Consider the following 7,100-nt stretch of genomic DNA (forward strand, 5'->3'; position numbering starts at 1 on the left):
GGAGGGAGGGCATGGGCAGGATGGAGTGGAGTGAAGGGGGGGAATGGGACAACTGTAGTAGCATAATAAATATATTTTTTAAAAAAGAAACAAGAAAAATATCAAATAAGCAATCTAACTTTATACCTAAAGGAACTAGAAAAAGAACAACAAGCACAGTGCAAGGTGAGGAGAATGAAGGAGATAATAAAGAGCAGAGCAGAAATAAACAAAACAGAATAAAAAAATAAAAGAAATTAACGAAATCCAGAGTTGATTCTTTGAAAAGATAAACAAGACTGATAAACCTATAACTGGACTCATCATGAAAAAGAGAGGACTGAAATAAATAAAATCAGAAACAAAATAGAAGTAACAACACACACCACAGAAACACAAAGGATTATAAGAATATATTATGAACAACCATGTGCCAACAAATTGGATAATCTGGAAGAAATGGGTAAGTTCTTAGAAACATGAAATCTTCCAAAACTGAATAAAAAAGAAACAGAAAATCTGAACAGACCAATTACAACTAATGAAATCAAAGCAGTAAAAATAAAACTCAGTAAAAACAAAAGTCCTAGACTCAATGGCTTCACATGTGAATTTTACCAAACATTTAGAAAACTAATACCTATTCTTCTCAAACTATTCCAAAAATTTCAAGAGGAGGAAAGACTCAAAACCTCATTTTACAAGGCCACCATTATCCTGATTCCAAAACCAGATAAAAACACTACAAAGATAGGAAATTATAGGCCAAAATCCATGAAAGACATAAAGGCAAAGATCCTCAACAAAGTATTGGCAAACCTAATTCAACAATATATTAAAAAGATCAGACACTGTGATCAAATGGAATTTATCTCTGGGATGCAAGGATGGTGCAATATCTGCAAATCAATTAACATGACACACTACAAAAAAAAAAAGAAGGATATAATCCTATGATCATATCAATAGATGCAGGAAAACCATTTGACAAAATCCAGCATCTATTTATGATAAAAAAAATCTCTTAGCAAAGTGGAATAGAGAGAACATATATCAATATAATAAAGGTCACATATGACAAACCCACAGCTATCATCATAATCAATAGAGGAAAACAAAAAAGTATTTCCCTTAAGTTGAGAAACAAGACAGGGATATCCACTTTAACCTCTTATTCAACATAGTACAAGAAATTCTAGCCACAGGAATCAGACAAGAAGGAGAAGTAAATAGCACCCTAATTGGAAAGGAAGAGGTAAAACTGTCATTTGCACATAACATGATACTGTGTATGGAGGACCCTGAAGATTCCTCCCCAAAATTACTAGAACTGATAAATAAATTCAGTAAAGTGGCAGAATACAAAGTAAATATTCAGAAATTGGTTGCTTTTTTATATACCAATAATGAACTCTCAGAAAGAGAAACTAAGAAAACAATCCCATTTATAATTACTTCCAAAAAAAAAAAAAAAAAACCCTACGAATAAATTTAGCCAAGGACTTAAAAGACCTGTACTTGGAAAATTATAAGACATTAAAAAAATTAAAGAAGATACAAACCATTCTCATGGATAGGAAGAATTAACATTGTTAAAATGCCTATAATACCCAGAGTAATCTATAGATTCAACACAATTCTTATGAAAATACCAATGGCATATTTCACAGAACTAGGACAAATAATCCAAAAATTTATATGAAACCATGAAATACTCTGAATACACACAACAATCTTGGAAAAAAAGAACAAAGTTGTGGGTATCAAGCTACCTGATGTCAAACTATACCACAACCATAGCTATTAAAACAGAATGGTACTGGCATACAAAAAAATTGACACATGAAATAGTATAGAGAGCACAGAAATAAACCCATCCTTATATGGTCAATTAATATATGACAAAGAGGGCAGAACATACAATGAGATAAAAACCATCTTTTAAATAAGTGGCAATGGGGAAATTGGACAGATACATGCAAAAAATGAAATTAGACCACCTTCTTACACTACAAAAATAAACTCAAAATGGATTAGACGTAAATCTAAGACACAAAACCATGAAACTCCTAGAAGAAAGCATAGGCGGTAGTAAAATCTCTGACATTTTTCTTAGCAATATTTTTTGACATATCTCCTTGGATACAGGAAACAAAAGAAAAAATAAACAAATGGGGATACATAAAACTAAAAAGGTTTTTCATAGGGAAGGAAACCATCAACAAAATGAAAAGACAACCTACTTAACTGGAGAGGTTTTCACAAATGATTCATCTGACAAGAAGTTAATATCCAAAATATGTAAGAAATGCATACAATTCAACATCCAAAAATTGTCCCCCCCCAAAAATCTAATTAAAAAGTGGGCATTTCTCCAAGAGGACATTCAGATGGCTAATAAACATATGAGAAGATGCTCAACATTACTAATCATCAGGAAAATGCAAATCAAAACCAAAATGAGAAACCATCTCACATCTGTTGGAATAGCTATCACACACACACACACACAAATCACCAAATAACAAGGACGGGGGAGGATGTGGAGAAAAGGTGATCCTCATACACGGTTTTGGAATTGCAAATTGGTTTAACCACTATGGAAAACAGTATAGAGATTCCTCAAAAAATGAAAAAGATAGCTGTTATACAACCCAGTAATTTCAACTTGGGATATGTATCCAAAAACATTAAAATGCTATTTCTTTTTTTTTAAAGTTATTCAATTACAGTTGTCTGCATTTTCTCCCCATCCCTCCGTCCCACCCCAGCCAAACCCACCTCCCTCCCCAGGCTCCACGTTCCCCCTGGATGTTGTCCATGTGTCCTTTCAAAAAATTTTATTCAATTTCTTAATTTTTAATTTTTCTTTAAAAAATTTTTTTAATTGTTATTCAATTACAGTTGTATGCCTTTTCTCCCCATCCCTGCACCCCACCACAGCCACACCCATCTCCCTCCCCCACCTCCACCCTCACCCTTGGTTTTGTCCATGTGTCCTTTTAGTAGTTCCTGTAATCCCCTCTCCCCTCCGTCCCCTGCCCACTTCCCCCTGGTTATTGTTAGATTGTTCCTAACTTCAATGTCTCTGGTTATATTTTGTTTCCTTTCTTCTTCTGTTGATTATGTTCCAGTTAAAGGTGAGATCATATGGTATTTGTCCCTCACCAACCGGCTTATTTCCCTTAGCATACTGCTCTCCAGTTCCATTCATGCTGTTGCAAAAGGGTATAAACTCCTTCTTTCTCTCTGCTGCATAGAATTCCATTGTGTAAATATACCATAGTTTTGGGATCCACTCATTTGCTGATGGGCACCTAGGTTGCTTCCAATACTTGGCTATTGTGAATTGTGCTGCTATGAACATTGGGGTGCACAGGTTCTTTTGGACTGGTGTTTCAGGGTTCTCAGGGTATAATCCCAGCAGCGGAATTGCTGGGTCAAAGGGCAGTTCCATTTTTAGTTTTCTGAGGAAATTCCATACTGTTTTCCACAATGGCCTCACCAGTCTGCATTCCCACCAACAGTGCACTAGGGTTCCCTTTTCTCCTCATCCTCTCCAACATTTCTTTGTTGATTTGCTTATGTTGGCCAGTCTGACTGGTGTGAGATGGTACCTCATTGTGGTTTTAATTTGCATCTCTCTGATGGCTAGTGATGCTGAGCATCTTTTCATATGTCTCTGGACCCTCTTTTGTCTTCCTTGGCGAAGTGTCTGTTCAAGTCTTTTGCCCATTTTTTAATTGGGTTATTTGTCTTCCTGGAGTGATGTCATGAGAGTTCTTTATATATTTTGGAGATCAGATCCTTGTCTTAGGTATCATTAGGAAATATGTTTTCCCATACAGTTGGTTCTCTTTGTAATTTAGTGCTGATTTCTTTAGCCATGCAGGAGCTTTTTATTTTGGTGAGGTCCCATTTGATTATTCTTTCCTTTATGTCCCTTGCTTTAGGGGACATGACTGTGAGGATGTTACTGCGTGGAATGTCTGAGATTTTTCTGCCAATGTTTTCCTCTAGGACTTTTATGGCATTGCAACTTATATTTAAGTCTTTTACCCACTTTGAATTTACTTTTCTGTATGGTCTAAGTCGGTGATCAAGTTTCACTTTTTTGCACGTAGCTGTTCAGATCTCCCAACACCATTTGTTGAAGAAGCTATTTTTGCTCCATTTTATGCTCCTGCCTCTTTTGTCAAATATTAATTGACTGTAAAGACTTGGGTCTATTTCTGGGCTCTCTGTTCTGTTCCATTGGTCTATGTGCCTGTTTTTATGCCAGTACCAGGCTGTTTTGATGACAGTGGCCTTGGAATACAGTTTGATATCAGGTATTGTGATCCCTCCTGCTTTGTTCTTCTTTCTCAAAATTGCTGCAGTTATTCCGGGTCGTTTATGGCTCCATACAAATTTCTGAAATGTTTGTTTTATATCTGTGAAATATGTCATGGGTACTCTAATAGGGATTGCATTGAATGTATAAATCGCTTTGGGTAGTATGGCCATTTTGATGGTGTTAATTCTTCCAATCCATGAGCATGATACATGCTTCCATTTGTTTGTGTCTTCCTTAATTTCTTTCTTCAGTGTAGTGTAGTTTTCGGAGTACAGGTCTTTTACCTCCTTGGTTAGGTTGATTCCTAGGTACTTTATTTTTTTTGTCGCTATATCAAATGGGATTTTTTCCCCTGATTTCTGTTTCTGCTGTTTCATTGTTGGTATACAGGAATGCCTCTGAATTCTGAGTATTGACTTTGTATCCAGCTGTTTTGCCAAATTCATTTATTATGTCAAGTAGTTTTTTGGTGGAGCCTATAGGATTTTCCATGTACACTATCAGGTCATCTGCAAACAATGACAGTTTCATTTCTTCCTTTCCAATTTGGATGCCTTTTATTGCCTTTTCTTGTCTGATTGCTGTGGCTAGGACTCCCAGTACTATGTTGAATAGGAGTTGGTGAGAGAGGGCATCCTTGTCTTGTTCCCGATCTTAGTGGGAAAGGTCTAAGGTTCTGTCCATTGAGTATGATGTTGGCTGTAGGTCTTTCATATATGGCCTTTATTACCTTGAGGAATGCTCCCTTTATTCCCATTTTGCTGAGTGTTTTTATCAGAAATGTGTGCTGTATCTTATCAAATGCTTTTTCCACATCTATTGATATGATCATGTGATTTTTGTCTTTGCTGTTGTTTATGTGGTGTATTATGTTTATTGATTTGCGAATATTGTACCATCCTTGCATCCCTGGGATGAATCCCACTTGGTCATGGTGGATGATCTTTTTAATGTATTGGTGGATGCGGTTTGCCAACATTTTGTTGAGAATTTTAGCGTCTATGTTCATCAAAGATATTGGCCTGAAGTTTTCTTTCTTCGTTGTGTCTTTATCTGGTTTTGGGATTAGGATGATGCTGGCTTCATAAAAAGAGTTTGGGAGTCTTCCATCAGTTTGGATTTTTTTGAATAGTCTGTGAAGGATAGGGGTTAGCTCTTCCTTAAGTGCTTTGTAGAATTCTCCTGTGAAACCATCTGGTCCAGGGCTTTTGTGTGTTGGGAGTTTTTTTGATGACTGCTTCAATTTTGTCTGGTGTTATTGGTCTGTTCAGGCTTTCTGCTTCTTCTTCATTCAATTTTGGATGATTATATTTTTCTAGAAATGTGTCCATTTCATCTAGGTGTTCAAATTTCTTAGCATACAGGTCTTCATAGTAATTTCTTACGATCCTTTGTATTTCTGTGGTATCAGTTGTAATCCATCCACTTTCATTTCTAATTCTGTTTATTTGGATCCTCTCTCTTTTTTTCTTGATGAGCCTACTTAAAGGCTTGTCGATTTTGTTTATCTCTTCCAAGAACCAACTCCTGGACTCACTGATCCTTAGAATTGTGCTTTTAGTCTCTATGTCATTTAACTCTGCTCTGATCTTGGTTATTTCCTTCCTTCTGCTTACTCTGGGCTGTCTTTGTTGTTGTTCCTCGAGTTCTTGTAGGCATAGGGTTAGGTTGTTTGTTTGAACTGTTTCTATTTTCTTAAGGTAGGCCTGTATTGCTATGAACTTCCCTCTCAGGACTGCCTTTGCTGTGTCCCATAGGTTTTGGGTTGTTGTGAGTTCATTTTCATTTGTTTCCAGAAAGTTTTTGATTTCTTCCCTAATCTCGTTCTTGACCCATTCATTGTTTAATAGCATGCTATTCAGTCTGCATGATTTTGAGTGTTTTGGGTTTTTTCCTTTGGGGTTGGTTTCTAGTTTCAGTCCCTTGTGGTCAGAGAAAATGCTTGATATGATTTCAATTTTCTTGAATTTGTTGAGGTTTGCTTTGTGTCCTATCATGTGGCCTATCTTTGAAAATGTTCCATGTACACTTGAAAAGAATGTGTATTTTGCCTCTTTTGGATAAAAAGCTCTATATATATAAGTCCATTTCATGTAGGGTATTGCTATGTGACACAATATCCTTGTTGATATTTTGTTTGGAAGATCTGTCCATTTTTGACAGTGGGGTGTTAAAGTCCCCTACTATAATTGTGTTGCTGTCAATATCTTTCTCCAAGTCCTCCAAGATTTTCTTTATGTATTTGGGTGCTCCTATCTTGGTTGCATATATATTTACAATGTTTATGTCTTCTTGGTGGATTCTTCCCTGAGTATTATGAAGTGACCTTCTGGGTCTCTCTTTATGGCCCTTCTTTGGAAGTCTATTTTGTCTGATATGGGTATTGCTACCCTTGCTTTTTTTCCTGTCCGTTTGCTTGGAAAATTTGTTTCCAGCCCTTCACTTTCAGTCTGTGTAAGTCTTTTGTCCTGAGGTGGGTCTGTTGTAGGCAGCTTATGTGTGGGTCATGCTTTCTTATCCATTCAGCTATTCTATGTCTTTTGATTGGAGCATTTAATCCATTTACCTTTAGGGTTATTATTCATTGCCATTTTTTCTACCTGTGTTCCTCTCTGTTTCACTTTTCCTTCCTTTCCTTAAAGCAGTCACTTTAGCATCTCTTGCAGAGCTGGTTTTTGGAAGTGTATTCTTTTAGACTTCTTTTGTCTGGGAAACTCTTTATTTGGCTTTGTATCTTGATTGAGAGCCTTGCTGGGTAATGTAGCCTTGGTTGCAGGCCTCTGGT

The sequence above is a fragment of the Desmodus rotundus genome, chromosome 10 (genome assembly GCF_022682495.2).
Source record: "Desmodus rotundus isolate HL8 chromosome 10, HLdesRot8A.1, whole genome shotgun sequence".
NCBI lineage: Eukaryota > Metazoa > Chordata > Mammalia > Chiroptera > Phyllostomidae > Desmodus > Desmodus rotundus.